The 16,786-nt window shown below is 41.3% G+C and overlaps 1 protein-coding gene across 1 annotated transcript in view; it reads right to left on the minus strand.

Annotated features, from left to right (window-relative positions):
- LOC119720157 (thrombospondin type-1 domain-containing protein 7A-like) overlaps positions 1-14,882 on the minus strand; it is a 111,920-nt gene extending 97,038 nt beyond the window's left edge. Inside the window, exon 1 of the mRNA XM_038189716.1 lies at positions 14,734-14,882. The gene's annotated coding sequence lies outside the window, so the exon portion shown is untranslated. The remainder of the gene's footprint in view (positions 1-14,733) is intronic.
- Between the last annotated feature and the right edge of the window lie 1,904 nt (positions 14,883-16,786).

Here is a 16,786-nt window from a genome sequence, read left to right on the forward strand (position 1 = left end):
ATTAAATAAACAAGTCAGCGGGGGACCGACATTTATCAGGGATGTGAGGGAAGATCTACATGTAAGTAAAGTTGGAGGGTGCTGATGAATGCAGGCCGAGAGGGGAATGAATGGGGAAGATGTCTTTGAGGGGTGAAAAAAGGATGGGTGGGGCAAATGAAAAATTAAGAGGAGGATACAATACTATCATTCTAAAGATTGTTCACAGATAGTATTGAGGTTGATGCATTGGTTCCTCTTCAGCAACAGTTCGGTGAATCTCACTTAAAGCCAGCCTCAGGTTGACCTGCAATTTGCTTGCACCAAGACGGAACTGTCAGCATCAAGCAAAAGTAATGCTCAGGTCACAAAACTGAGAAATCTTGTGATTCTCGTGGAACAGCATCTCGACACAAAATAATTGCAACCGTGCTCATGTCACCCACGACGCGACGACGATTCCATGGCATAGACATTCAGGTTACTTCTTTAACAATAGCGATAAAAGCGTGTTGATAACAATCAAACGGGGGTACGGTACGGCCACATCTGTTCATTCAGCCATTTTTGCTGCACGCTGATTGGCTACACGACTGCGATTGATTCCTGCTTGGCGGGAACACACCGTAGAAGTTGAAATTGTTCTACTCTGCGCTGTCTGATGCCAATTGTCTCATTATTGGTGCAGTTGCACTCAGGTCGCAAACAAAATCGGCGACTAATTTGTTCCCGACGGACATAGCTCAGAAGCAGCTTGATCCTGAAAAGGCAGTCACCGACTGATCTGTGCTGTCGCAAGGTCGACCTGAGGACAGCTTAAACTGCATGTATGAGAAATATTTCTTGGAATACATGTCTGTGCGACCCAATTTAGTCATTGCAGAAGGCAACAACTCCATTCAATTCAATTCAAGAAGACATTATTCCATACTCCTTTAGAGAAATACATCCATAAATAAAAGAAATCTGGCAAAAAGCAAGATAACAAAATCAATAAATATGACTCAAAAAATAATAAAAGTAAAATATGCTTTGAAGAAATGATAAATTTGTTTCGATTTATGTACATGGTTAGAAATAAGAGTTTCCTGGTGCACTTCAGTAAAATGTTGGTGGCATGTGGTATGGTTTTTCCACCAAAAGAGCTCCCTAGATTTTCGGTTACATGTCGGTCAGCACACAATCCGATGGGAACTACAGACAAATACTGATTTTGACAAGATATTGTTATTCTTCTTTATATATGCAAATACTGTTTCCTCATGCTGTTTCCTCATGTACTGCTCTAGCTCTAGACCCAACATTTGTCTGTAGGGTTGGGTCTACAATCCCTTAGGCCTACTAGTATCCTGCCGAAACACTACCTGATTCTCAGACTTTTTTAAAGGCATAAAGGATCATTTGCATTTATCCCGATAGTAACCTACCAAATTATTATCAAAAAGCTCACTTAGATTAAAGAACGTCTTGGTACTAAACACCCCTTGAAATTATTGCCTGGCTTGTTGTCATTTTAGAAGTTTAATGATTAGTCAAGTGACTGATTTTTGGAAATAAAAGAATGTTTCGTGATTCATAATCAAAAGGTTGTGCACATTTTTTACTGTTTTCTCGACAAGTATACAATCCACTGAGCTGGAACTTCAACACTTCTCTCATCAGTGGTAATATTGAAAACAAACACAATACATGAAACACAAATGATCCTATATGCCTTTAATACAGTGAGGTACATCCAGGGAATATGGGGCACATTCTTTGCCTCATTACAAAGAACTGCTACAATGGCTAGTCTCATGAGCATAACTCATACAACTATTTTGAACACGATCGAACACTCATTTGTAGTCATCGGGTCTATTTTAAACATTGATGTCATTGCAAATGCATGAAGGCCATTTTCATCATTACAATGTGTCTTGCAATGGAGTGTCATGTTGTACCATGGGAAATGTACTGAACACGTTCTCGGAACACGCTTGTTTAAACGAGCAATCCAGATGCAAGAAATGGATTACGGTGCATACATCCAAAACACAATTAAGTTATCAAAACCACACGAATCACTTTGACAAAACTACAATGTACACAAAGCGGTACCTTTTGAGAGCTGGAGTTCAAAAGGTGTACTATTGTTGCATGAATATGCGCAATTATGCATAATGTATGCAGCAAGATAAATCAACAGTGACAGTCATTATGACTAACACAAAATTTTCAAATTAAGAATTAAAGTTAATTACCAACACAATGACCACACATGCTACTCACATCAATAATATAATGCCATAAATAATTCTCTCTCCCTCATTCGTCAGAAAATTCCAGTGAGCATATGTGCTAGAACAAGTGGTACGTGAAAAATTCCATTAGGGATATATGGTAGCACTAAAAAATGAAAAAAAGAAAAGAAAAAAAAACCAATCAACAAAAAAACACAAAAACCAATTTGAGGTTCAATAAGTTTATTGTGGTAATGTGTCATGCCCATGGACTTATGTTCTAAAAGCCACTTGCAGCTGATTTTGACTGAATCAACATGTACATCACAATGGTATGCACCAGATCCAATACACGTAAGTGGATATGATTTACCCATGCAAAATTCCAGTTGCGTAGCATTTTACCGTTGCACTAGAAGCAGAATAAGAACCCTCCCCCTTCTTCACAGTATTCCCAGATTCAGATCCCGTTTAATTTTTTTTTCTTCGACTGTCTTGTTGAATCTGTACATCGTGACTGTCGCAATTAATGCATTCGAATGACGATTACTCACAGGGGGATGCTCCGCTTGAAGTGTACCTGAGCCAGTGCGTGTCCCCCTCAAACAATATGTGAGTTTTGCAGGTGTGGTTGAAATGTACACCCTTACTCTGGCCTAGATTTGAGGTCACAGAAAATTGGGATGCACGTCAGACAGAATTCCCGAGCCATCCTTCCAAGTACTTGCTCAATGTATTAAGGTCCATTCAAATGCATTCCACATTGTCATTAGTCACTCCACTTCAGACAGATTTTCTGAGATTCCACTCGAAACGAGTAAAATAGCCCGGTGCGGGTGGGTGACAGTATGCCCAACACCTTGCGACAGAACTTCCTCTGCGAAATGGAAAGGTTTCGTTGGATGATCTGCTGAGCTGAATTCAATGTAGGACGCATGATACAGCTTATTGATTATGGAATATGCATGGTGCCTAAATGGTTATAGGGGATCAGTTAAAAAAAGGGCGTTCTACTAAAATTGTGGTAAAATTACCTTGTGTCCATAATTCAACATCAACCAGAGTTACAATCGCTCATGCCTTGGCCTTGCCTTAATGACATAATTTGACTTGAAATGGTCTAATTTCTCTGACTGTTTTGGACAAATTTTTTTTTTTTTAAATCTGACTTGATGGGTTGCTGATATGAATTATGTACATGTATCTATATGGCAATATTCACATTTACAGTAAAAGTGTACTTGCGTGGTACAAAAACATCAATGACAGAAATGTGACTTACATCATACATGTAGGCCTACCACGATACATGTTCTCTTTTAATATGAAAAAGAAGAAAAAAATATTACAGACACCAAGTGAAAATGACCCAAACCAAGTGTCAAATTCGAGACTAAAAATGCTTCTAATTCTTAGCACAACTCCCAAATACAGGCCGGTTCATTTGCAAACACAAATATTCATGCTGGAAATTTGCAAAAGTTGAACACATTTTGACCCTGCCATATTTCACTGAAATCAGTTGCATTCACATGATATATGAACTAGCCTTAACCAGTTCAGAATGACGTGTATACCGGTACATGCAAAGGTTTTTGCGGTTCTCAGAACGAATGACGGATAAACACGCGACGAGCGAGGCTGGAAATATCTGTCTGTGACCCGCTCGCAGCAAGTGAGGCCGGAAATATCAGGGTGTGCTACCCTCAGATGACGGCCTGAACCTGTCTGGCATCGAGGTTTGTGAAAACAATCCTGCGTCTGGGTCCGGTCAATGTTAAAAGAATCACAGTGCGAACTTGTTAATACCAGAATGTCAAATCATTCTTATTCTTAGTCATTTAAAATAAAAAGGATGGCAATGACATGTCCTCATCTTCCTACCTTACGTGTCCAATTTGTTGGTTGAAATCCACCTTTTACCATCGACAGAAAATCCCTCCGTATCACTGACACTGTGAAACCTCAACTGTTGTCTTTCTCTTTTCAAAAGTACACTGCCCTTTCTTTTTTTAATACAGTTCTAATTATTTGCATGATGCCATATGACAAAATGATGACACGCAAAGTCTGCCTTCATCGGTGCACACCAGATGGGGAAACTGTTGTCTATAGTAGTTCAAGGTTACAGATGAAGCAAAGCAAAATCTGTCGGGAGCACTGGCACAAGTGCCGACCAGCTTAAGCATGACACAAATTATCTACTTCAAAAAACCGCAAGTCTTGCCATTTCACGCAAGATTTCCGCACCATGGTCGATAGAGAAAGAGATTTTCAGTCTGTCTAAATGACTTAAAACGTTCATGCAATATCCTAATTTGCAGAAATGCCTGAAATAGTCGACCCCTTCAAGTTGTCACCAATGCACTTTTCTCCCATTTTTCTTCTTTACTTCTTTATATAAAAACACTAATCCAATCTTTGGAAATTTTTCGAGAAAAACTCTAGAATTCTTGCTCTCTCTTGCTACTCCTTTCTACTCTCTGTTGACAAGCCTCCAGATATGTGGCCACGTTGGACAAAAGAAGAATGCTTATTGTTGACAAAAGTTGAAAGAAATGGGGGAAACGACCATCAAATCTTCACAAAGACGTTGTGAATAGAGACTTTCAAGGCTGTGGAGAGAGGCTGATTTGGTTCCTGTGGCTCCCGGCACTGGCCAAATCTGATTACGCTAAAATCAATTGGTATCCGTTCTGAATCAACAGAGAGCTAACGAATCGGGCACTGGCAGAGATTTGCTAGCACTTGGCCTTTAACCTCACACAGTCACCCCTCAATCTCAAATTGTCCATCAAGCATTCAACTTAAATTTTGCCATGCATTTGAATTTTCCTCGGCTTAAAAAAATATACACTGGGAAAATATCTGTTAGAAATTGACTGTCATTTATCAAAAATAAATGAAGGGCATTATACATGAGTGATCACAACCCTCATGCATGTTACGTGAGATCACAACCGCCCCAAATTATTAATATCACGCATGTTGAAGAGTAACGGCATGCAGGTGAAGAAAAAAAGGGGGAGACCGCTTTAGTATGGAGACTCCACACACTGTAATAGCCCCCCTTTGGCGCTTCTCAATACTGATCACGACAATATCAATTATTCATCTGTTATTCCGGGGAAAGCGGCATGAATAAGGTCAATAAGGCGTCTTTTGGGAGCATCCCTGGGCCCTGGCGGGTTCATTCATCAATTGACAAGCACGTCTGACCTTATCCAAGATGACCCACAAGTCACGGGAGTAAAGCGACCGAGACGTGCTGGCCCTCATTTTCGTTGGGATCAATTAATCCGGTCCGGCAGTATATTTAGCCACAGGTTGTTTAAGCTATATCCGGTATAGGCTGGTGCACTGGTTTCTCTTTTCTTCTTCGTATTTTCTCCAGTCCGAGGAGGTATCATGTGAGAATATTTGATTATGGCAGCCTATTCAGATTACGCACACATGAGGGTGATACAGGAGGGTGTGAATCTGCCGCATACTGAATGTAGGCCATGTTATAGGCGGGCTCAATGATGCAGAAGTGATTTGCAGTTCAAACGACTCTCTTGCGCCAACCTGGTGAAACATCGATAATGGGTCCACTGACCTTTCCACAAAATGTATAGATCCAGGCATCCTCTCTGGAAATTTGCATACAGCTGAGTCTTGCACTTTGATGCTGAATCATGTAGAATGCAAATACAATAAAAAATAAGTTGTACCAACTCTTTAAGTGTCCAAGTGTCTGGCGGTTTCAATGCAGCATGTACAATTGACGAGATTGAAATTTGCCGCCATTAATGGCTTCAACCTTCAAGTTTTATTCAATCTTTCTCCGGTTGCTAACTTTGTCCTCTAACATGTAACTAAATCTTCCTCGAGTCCTTCCCATGACATTTGACTGATATCTATAAAATAAAGCCACTGTTGTTTACAGCTGTGGGCTTAGACTGGAACTTACTTTTAATTAACAGCTTTAAGACCTTGCATTTCAAACAGTTTAGTTCTTTCAGTCCATTGTATATTTTCTTTGTAACACAAGGGATATAATGCTATTCATATGACAGCCCCACCCCTCTAGTGAGCTCATTCCCATCTCGATTTCCAACCAAACAATTCTGTTTTAACCTTCTTTGACCACCGTGCTCCCCGCACTGTCCCTGGGACATGGTCACAGTAATCAATATTTTTATCCTCTGAACTGAGCCCTAACACTAGGGCCAATTCATGGGCTTCAAGACAGAGGCTTGTATGGCCCTAAGGAAACAGTATCGCTATTTATCGCAAATTATAACCGGTGTCGTGTGACAGCAAGCGAATTGTTGGGGAGTTTCCAAAAACAGACTGGAACTGAAGGACTGAAGATGGCTGGTGAAACTGTATCCAGACGTCCCCGTGCACAATGCGAGGCTTTGAAAACAGGCAGCGGGATTGAGGAGGAGGCAGGGGTAACAGCCAGAGCTATTCAGGGAGGTAATGGGTGAATTCCTCCCTCGGACGAACGTTGCTCTTTTCAAGCGCATCTCGGCCATTGTTTGTGAGGAAGCAAGAGGGTGTCATTTGATCCTGGCACGGGAAGGCCATACACGCCGAGAGAGGGGCCTTTATTGATGATTATCGGGGGTCCAAGTGACTGGGGCTTGGGCGGAGGAGTGGGAGCGCTTCAAGCCAGCTATTATACATGGATGTATTCAAGAGTGACTCGGTGTCGCCAGTGCAAGCCATGTTTTAAAGGAGTAAGGCCTGCACGCCTTGGCTTCTGAGTCCATACTGGCTGCAGTTCACAGTAGCACTGTAAACAACTGATTGATCAGATGAGGAGCAGTGGCTCCTTTAGACCATTTTGGGACCAAAGTTGCAAACAAAAAGTCACTACTTGTACGAGCAATTCTATGCCAATAGTACATGAACTAAATGAGCTTTTGTCTAGGGATGGTAGTCTACAGTCTAGGCTGATCCTTGTCTGCAGCAAGTCACTTTGCCAAAAAGATCCACTAATGGACAGTACAGAAACCTATTCAGCTTGAGTGTCCCAATCCTACTTGTATGAAATTGGATAACAATCAAACATCATGTTTCTGACTTCTGATGATGATAACAAACACAGCCTCTTCAAGTAGAATTCGCAGCATAAGAATGGATCAACTCCTTAAGCACTTTCCTGAAAGTGCAACGACCCAAAGTCTGCATGGGCTTAACTTTCTCCCAATATTTTTTTTTTAGTCTGTGTAGTGTGCACGCTTGTAGCGACAATTTCCTAACGGTAATTAAAAAAATACCTTAATGTGTCAATTTCTGGATTAAAAAGTTAATCATTATTTCTGGGCATTGCAATGCTCTAATATAGGCCCCAGCAACACAGTAAGTAAACAGGTGTGTATACAAACTAGCCTTTTAAGAATCAGGGAGTGACTGACAGGTATTAGTTTCTAATAGTGCCCAACGCTGGAATTTACGTCATTTTTCTTTGGGCCCGGAGCGCTAAGTGCGTAATGTGAAGGCTTGGTGAATTTACTGAGAGGTGTGCAGAGCAACCAGGTAGGGCATCCACTGTCGGTTCAGCTGCACAGGAAGTTCAGATCAACAAACAGAAGCCGATAAACATTTTTACTGATTTCACTGTGTGTGTACTAAATTTGCCTGCATATACCACTTCTTCCACAAGGCACAAATACAGAAGTTGGGAAAGTTGAAAATTAAAAGTGAGTGGCAGGTGGCAAGTGATTGAAGTTGTAATGCGTCAAAAGATGAACGACAAGGATGCAGGAGGAAATTTTTATAACTATTCAGAAGCTAACACAGTCACTTAGTAAATTGATATTGGATTTGCTGATCTTCATTTAAGTATAGAGGAGACAATTCAATCATAGATCATAGCTCAAAAATGGGATGAAAATGCTGAAATTTACAAAACTTTGTTGCAAAGACTTAATGAAATACAAACTTTTTACACAAACTAAAAGAATTTTGCCCTTGCCTTTTGCCTTTGGGATCGAAATGCTAGTCCGTCTGATTTTTTTCTCAATTTTTATATTTCAGGTGAATCCAGTCCATTGGCGAATCCCGGGGGGGGGGGGGGGGGGGGGGCAACAGAAGCCATGGCCCCTCCTCTCCTCCCCCCAACAATGAGGAGTGAAGAAACCTTTTGTGTTTAAATTTTTCAGGAAATAAATTAAAACATTGCATGTCTCCCTCGCAAGCCATCAGCTACACATACCTTACAGTTACAATGTGGAAATACAAAATCCCCTGTTCTTTTTTGAGAAAACAAAATACTCAAGCCCTCTTTACCTTACCACCCCTCCACCCCCCACCCCCGAAAATTTGGTTCTGGATCTGCCCTTGATCCAGTCAGCAAGTGATTCGCAGCAGTTTTATTAATTTTCTGGAAACAAAAAATCAAATATGACTTGAAGGGCACGGGTAGAGCTGGTCTTGTAGTTCATAATCCTCTCTTGTGGCCATAAGTCCAATGTCTGACCATGGAGCTATGATCCTGCCAGCGTAATTTTTATTCCTAGGAGGGTTTGGGGCAATGTCATGAATAATTCATGTTTATCCATGGGAACGGACATTGACATCAACAGCATTGTTGTTAGTTACTCAACTAGTTACAATACATTAAAGCATTTTAAAGAATGGTTGTCGTCGAGCTACCACACAGTAGCCTAGTGGATAGCGAGATGAGCTATGGATACAAAGATCCCTGGTTCGAATCCACGTCGTCGCTGCTCATTTTCATCAGCTATTTTTCTTCTCCAAATTTATCACTGAGATAATTTTAAATTAAGGGGAAAATAGAACTAGAACCTAAGTCTTGCAATCATTCAAAGGAAAAATTGAATTATTCATGACATTTCCCCTAACCCCTCCTAGGAAAAAAAATTACGCGTCCTGCCATGGAGGAACATGCCCAGTGATTTGATGGCCCATTTCACCTGTGCTTGTTGGCCACCTGTGGTCAATGCCATCACATGTCCACGAAACCACCTGTACAATGTGGTCACTTGTCCATTTCAGATGGACAGATGCATAGACAATTCATGCCCAACTCTGCCTTGAAATGCCTGACCACAAAATTAGAAGTGTGTAAAATCTCAAATTTCTGATGGTCCAACCTGCCAGTGAAACAGCAGGAAAATCTAAAGACAATTAATTACTTCCTAACGGATCATTGTAGACAGTGCAGAGATCCTGTTTCATAATGTGATTGCACACAGGCACACTGTACCAGCAACTGCAGGATTTATGTTCTGTAGTTAATATTTTAGCAGACTCCTCATTGCCTATACATATTCAGTGCTCTTGAAACTGTTCATGAAAGATGATATTTCTAGAACCAAGGTTTCCCTTGGGCAATATCCATGGAGTCAGACTGGGCCCTGCAGAAGGATGCTTTTCTTGACAACGTTCATCAATTCATTAAGGGAATGGTTTGTATTCCTTGTCACTGTACTTTTATGGGTTAAAGGTAATATACAACATTTGCTTTCGTTGTTATTTTCAGAAATGCATGGATTTCGGGTTTAGCATTTTATTGCAAATATTGTTACACTAACCTGTTTAAAGCTTTGTGTTCATAGACGTTGGAATAACCAAGCAACAATTGCTGTTCTTGTAGTCTGGTTCCCTGAACCTACTTCAGACAAAGTGGAGCAATTTATAAACGTCAGGGAATTGTAAGGTCGGGGAACCAGACTAGCTGGCTTGCACCAGTTCACGGATATGTAACAGATTGCAAACAAAGTATGCACTAACTAAATTTGGCAAATTTGGGGCAGTATTTGAAAACGTCAATTTGTTTCCAACGATGGTTGGCCAACCATTGTTGGAAAGTGACACACAAATTCCACTTTTCTTGAAAGTGATAGCGCACGAGGTGCCACGATTGCACAGGATGCTTGAGACTATTATTCACTTACAGTCAAGTAAGGTATTTCATAATAATTTGGTAGTTTTGTTTTTTGATGTGTGCCAATGTTGTATATTACCTCTTGAGTTTAGCCAAGGTTTATGTAAAAAGTTCATCTTAAAGTCTATGCTTCAAAGTACTGGTGTCATTAGTTTCTGATTCGGTTCCCTTATGGAATCTGTGAATGAACAGTAGATGGTGGTTCATGACCAATCATGATAACTCCGTGTGAGGGACACACTGTACACATGCGCTGGTTCTCGCACCGTATGGCATGAAAGTATGCATGACTTCTTATATTCTGAACGTGCATCAACTCATCCTCGCATGAACGCCAGGCATACAGCGGCAAAGCATGCTGGAGTCCCCACCTAAATCTCTTTTTGTACTGTTGCTGGAGGGCATGGGCGTCGCGAGGGGGGGGGCAAGGGGGGGCACTTGCCCCCCCTGGAAAAGCAAAAAAAAAAAAAAAAAAAAGAAGAAAAAAAAAGGGAAAAAAAGAAAAGAAAAAGAGGCGCGAAGACAAAGTGGTGTAAATTTAATGAGTTGGGGGGGGGGGGGCAAAATGTCCCTGCCCCCTCTAAAACTGATAAATCGAGAATGTGTTGAGAAATACAAGCATTTTTTGGCAAAAATTTTTTTTGCCCCCCTCTAGAAAAAATCCTGGCGACGCCCATGCTGGAGGGGGCAGGGGGGGGGGGGGTTACTTGTGTACAAAGTTAATAGGCTTTATCCCCCAACACAGATTAGGCAATATACAAACAAAAACTACCATATAATTATGAAATACCTTACTTGACTGTAAGTGAATAATAGTCTCAGACATCCCGTCCTGTCATTTTCAAGGCACGTGGAATTTTTGTATCAATTTCCAACGATGGTCAGCCAACCATCATTGGAAAAAAACAGATTTTTTTTTCCAAATAGTACCCCCAATTTACCAACTTTAGTAAGGTCTACATTTTGTTTGCTATCGGTTACACATCCATGAACAGGTACAAGCCAGCTAGCCTGGTCCCCTGGAAATTGATACAAAAATTGCACTTTTCTTTGCATTTTTTCCCTTGGTTTTCCAGCATGTATGAACACAAAGCTTTAAGCAGGTCAGTGAAATAATACAATGTACATGTATTTGCTATAATATACTTAACTCCAAATCCATCAATTTCTGAAAAGTACAGCAAAAGCAGATGTTGTATATTACCAGTACTGGTGCCTTTAAATCTCAAAGTGTGCTTGCAGCTCAATACGTAGACCTATTCTACATGTACTTATTCACATAATGCAGCATTAAGTTTAAGAAAACTCAGGGAAAACTGTATAAAGCCAAGGCAACAGGAGGATGTTGCTGAGAGTGACTTAAAATTCTTATAAGACAAGTTTCGACAGTGTGGCTTTGAAACAGTTATCAACCCGACAAAATGTGGGCTAATACGGAGGTGGCATAGGTGGTGTAGTACACCATTCCTGCACTGTTTCAGTGGATAAGCTCAATCCGGTGACCTTACATGTACATCCGGGAGGATTTTAACTTTCTGGCTAGCACCACAAGTTGGAAGGGTGCTGGTGCAAAGATAAAGGGGTTCCGACAAACACAATTATGATGGATCAAGTTCAAATACTGAATCAAGTTCAAGGGGGGGGGGGGGAAGAGGGGTGATACTGCACTTTATTGTAGAACTTTTAGATCTCATTCCACCAATTTTTATTTCTCTTTATTACAGTGATCACCTTAGCCTACATTTTTTATTTGTGAAGGAAGAAAATGGAGGGTTCGTATGCCAAGAGCATGAGTTCCAGTATTGCTTACTGAATTTTCAATGAAGTGCGAATGTACCTAGTGATCTATGAGTAATACAAAAAGCATGTACGCACATTACAGTAACATTGTGTTCACATACATGTAAATGCAGAGAATTGTTCACAAAGCCGAAAGGGATGAATTAATTTAAGGAGCAAGCTTGACACACCTCAGTGTGTGACACATTAAACAGATAACTTATACTTTAGGAACACCCAGGCAGAGGGTGACATTACAGTTGGCGATCAGACATGCTATATTTGTCACACACAAAAAAAGCAGATGCCCGCGGTCATACTAACTGAACGATATGTGAACATGAAGTCAGGTATGGTACAATAAATAGCACTATTTCCGGCAAAATATTCTGAAGCTGTAACGAAACTGTTAAAACAAATTCTCAGCCACAGACGTGACACTTTTGGTAAATACTCAATAAATGCCACAACTGAAAGTCAACACTGGGAATTTAAAGTGAATAGAGATTTTCATGAACTGAATTCAGTAAAAATATAGGAAGACATCTCAAGTGACCTTGTTTGACAGTTCCACACATATCTAAGGCTTAAAATGGTAGGACATAAATCATACATATATAATACATGTCCATTTTTGTTCAGGCACTTTTGTTGTCTTAGCAAATTAGACAGTAATGCCCGAAACTGCCCAGCCCTATTACTCCCTGTTGCACCCGAGCACTTGATGGTTTTAAGAAACTCATCAGTGAATAAACACAATGTAATACAATGTAGTACAGCTGCTGATGGGTTAATTCACCCTATGTAAGAGGAGAGGGAGGTTTGTTTAGATGTGTATAGATTCCACCTAGGAGCTGGGTTTGGGTAAAGAAACATCCCGTCATTGTTTAGGTTGTCCAGCCTTCATTTATGACACAGTACTGATCTTGTGAACTATACTCTTCACTTCAGCTATCAGCATTGCCAGCTTTTAGTAGGAAAAACTCCCTGGATTAGCAATTAACAAGAAAAATGATGTATCCCCCAGCATATGCCATACATCACACTGTCAGTATCACTCGTCAGACACCAAAGATGTCGGAGGAACTTGTGGTATGCCTCCAGAATGCGGCATTATTCGCCTTTAAGCGACCCTTGGAAACTCTTTGCATTACGCCCGGGCTTGAAGGCCTTGCGGCATGCGGAATGATAAAAGCGTACGCTGTACGTATCAGGCATTTTGGACCTTATTAAAATCACGAGCGTGAAAGCTCTTCACCGCTGAAGTGATGTTGGAACATAGGGGCCTGCGCCAGCAATCCATTAATGAGTCATGTCCCCAATACCAGTCTGCACCTTTTGGAGTGTACTCTCACACTCCTTTTTGATGAATGATTTTTTAATTCCCATAAAATTTCATTCCAGTTTCCATTACACCAGATGTACATTGTTCCCTTCGAGTCTCCCAGCCTGCTTCTACACTGGAGTGGTTATAAAGTTCTCCCTCTTTTTTTTCCTGTTCACCCCAAGAATTTGGTGAAACTTTGCCAGATGGCTCACGGAAATTGCTTCCAAGGACTAAATTAATAACCCCACACATAATTGAACATACTGGATCATGTAAAAACCAGACCCTCATAAGTGGTCAGACTCAATCAGCACAAGCCTGCAGCAAATGGTAGAATATTTGAACTTGGAATGCCCTTTTCCTCTTGCATATTTAGCCTGAGGAAATAGACCCAGGATGCAGGGCGAGTAGCTCGCATGCAGCCACTTCATCTGGAGCAGACAGATGTGTAAATCTGTCTGATCCGCTACAACACACCAAACTTTTTCACAATGTCCAGAATTTCTGTATTTGACTCGGTGTTGAAAGCACTTTTTCTTTCGTAGCAATTCGTTCAAGGAGGCCGTCAGCCTGGGACCACACTACCTTCAGTCAACATTATCCCCTGGTTCAGTTTAAAAGTGGAGATACTCAAGTACAGTTGAAAATCTGGGTTGGCTTGTGGGTTACAAGCGCACAGAATATATACAGTCAATTGATAAAACCAATGGATTCTATCCAATGTAATCTATGAGGTATAATCTTCTTCCTAAAAAAACCCTGGAAATGACATTCTATTACACGGTCAATCAAATAACCGTTCCAATCTACCTTGAATCTTAACGGTACAAAATGAGAATTGAAGTTCATCAGTGTGACACTACTGCCTCATACGTGTATTCCCTTCCTCCCAAGATCAGATTTGGAAGTTTTAAGGGTCACTACTAGTATGTTCATCATAACATTGTGTGTATAGTGATTAGCCATATATTATACCAAAGTGTGATCTCCTATTGCAACCTAAAGTACATAACCCTGAACATGCCTCATAACGCAGTTGCTGGCAACCAATTTGCTTTTTCAGACCCACCCCTTGCCTGGTCTAAATCTCTCTAACCTTTATCCTGTCAACTCCGGGAAATCATTATTGCTCAAGATCTTGACACAGAAAGGAAATGTTCCCTTTTTTCTACTTTGATTCAAACCCCTCCCCTTCCCATGAAAGATTAGATTACAAAGCTGCCGCTTTGTTGGCCCAAACAAGTTCAATATTTGAGTTACCAAAGTCCTGCGGGCGACTAGGCCAGTCGGGATGAGGCAGAAGACATCCGAAGGCGTGCTCGCCAGAAAGGAACAGCGAATTACCGCCGGTTGACCCACAATCTGCTCTGTTAATGCCCCTCTTTAGGGTTTTCCCTCTGTGATTCTGCCTGCCGCCCAGCGATATATACTTAGCTACAGGGTAAGGAAGAACTACAAGGGATACCCTATATCCACATAACCAGGGCACAGTAAACCAAGCGCGGATCATCAATCATGCTTACCTAGCCCGAGATGACTCGTTTGCCGCTACGCACGATGCAGGCTGAAGTACCGCACAACTCACTCCGGACCCATTCTCTCCCCCGTCTCTTGTGTACACACACTCTAACCCTCAGCCAAATGAGATGAGTGCAGTGGATTTATCATCTGCTGAAAAAGGAGGGGAGGAGTGAAGAGGTGGAGGGAGAGAGAGATAACAAAAACGAAGAAGGTAAACTTGGTGCTGTGGAGTTGGAGAGTTGTAGTTAGGTTTCTTTCTTTTTACTGATAAGGCGAGGTGATGAGTCATTTATTATGGTCTGGATGTTGGGAATTATACATGAACCCCTCTGAACAAATTTAACTTTGCTTCATGGTGCTGGTCTTGCCATCCGTCCTGTGCGGTGGAGTTTACTGAAGAGCCTTCTGTGCCCCTGCATGCTGAAGAGTTTTTATATGGCTGCGCAGTACATAGTGTCAACAATGATGGCAGTTCAGTGGGTAGAAGGGCCAAGGAAGATGGGGCTTTCAACCCCGGCTGGTAATTTCTACACAAATACACTCATGGTAATGGAATACTGTGTTTCTGTTGGCAATCCACTTTACAGCCAGGTGGATACAACTGAAGTAGCATTTCTCTTGACATTCAGCTCGTTTTTCCCCCCCTCAGCCCTGTCAGGATAGCAACCATTTTGCCATATATTCTTGTTAATTGCATGGCGTCAGCAATTAATGTTGAGTGTTCCGAAAACTCCTCCGCAGTTGTTGGCTTAACCAAGCCAGGCATCAACTGAACAGGCCCAGACTGTTTATTGCATTAACTCGGGGTGGTCTACTTAAATTTCACATTTAATAAATAAATCAAATATTTCTTTAAACGATGAAAAATTACAAGGCTGGAGTGCACGGTTCCATTCACTAATTGGTCTAGGGGCAAGGTCTTATTTAGTAAAGACTGTCAAACAGGCCTGCCTCGCTAAAGTGAGTTGTAACATGCCTCATTATCAAAACCAAACAAGGACAATGAAAGCCCCGTTGCTGTTCAATATGAAGGTTAGACTCATCAGAACTCTTAATTAATACTGTCATCTTTGCCTTTGTAAAGAAATTAACAACATACGAGATGGTTGTTATTTGAGTGAATTTTAGGCAACTTTCAATGGCTGGAATAGCTCCAGATGACCGGCAAATGAGAATGAAGAGGATTTCAAAAATATTCACTTAAAATTTCAACTAACTGCTCTTGAAAAAATAATAATTTTAAAGTTACAAGAATAAAAAAGATAATATTGTAATAGAGAGGTTTTGCAACAGAATGGATTAGGTTAGCGCATCGGATACGTCATCAGTTTGTGTGGTCTTGTGTTGTCATTACACAGCATGGATTATGTACTACATCTGGGGGCAGATGTCACCCCATACAAAATTGTTGCCCCCCATCCCTGGTAATTTAGTGACCGTGGTTAAAAGTTTTTTAAGGTCGCGAGAACGTCGGCGATTGTGCCGCCAAGAAAAGTGCCACCTATCGTCCGATAGTGCCCATGATCGTCCGCTTTGAACAACGCCCCCATAGGAAGATGGTGTCCAGCCCCCATCCTGTACATGCAGTCCACATGTATGCATTATCCACTGAAAAAAGAGTAATATCATATTATAAGGTCTGCATGCAGGACAAACCGACTGCAGTGCATGGGTGTCACTTGGTGTTGTATGCCAACTATACCTAAGAGAGGACACTTCCAAATGTACTTGCAGGGGAAAAAATCATGGGGCATATACTGCAGGTCAAGGGAATGAGTGAAGGCAATCAGTGCAGGATTAAGCTTATGGGAGGTGCTGGGCCCAAGGGATGTTAAGGCCTTTTCACACTATCATCTTGCCTACCCAGGGCTGTAGAAATCAACACAGGTCCACTGTAAGCAGAACTGGGTCCCAACGAATGTGGGTAGGTAAGCCATACTGTTTAATGTCTACCCGGGTAGAGACCCTTAACCCTTGTCCTCCTGACCAGGGTTGGATTTTACCCATGTAGAGTGTGAGACCTGTGTAGAAGCCGTGTTGGCTTTTTGCTAGTAT

The sequence above is a fragment of the Patiria miniata genome, unplaced genomic scaffold (assembly GCF_015706575.1).
Source record: "Patiria miniata isolate m_02_andy unplaced genomic scaffold, ASM1570657v1 HiC_scaffold_9, whole genome shotgun sequence".
NCBI classification, from domain to species: domain Eukaryota; kingdom Metazoa; phylum Echinodermata; class Asteroidea; order Valvatida; family Asterinidae; genus Patiria; species Patiria miniata.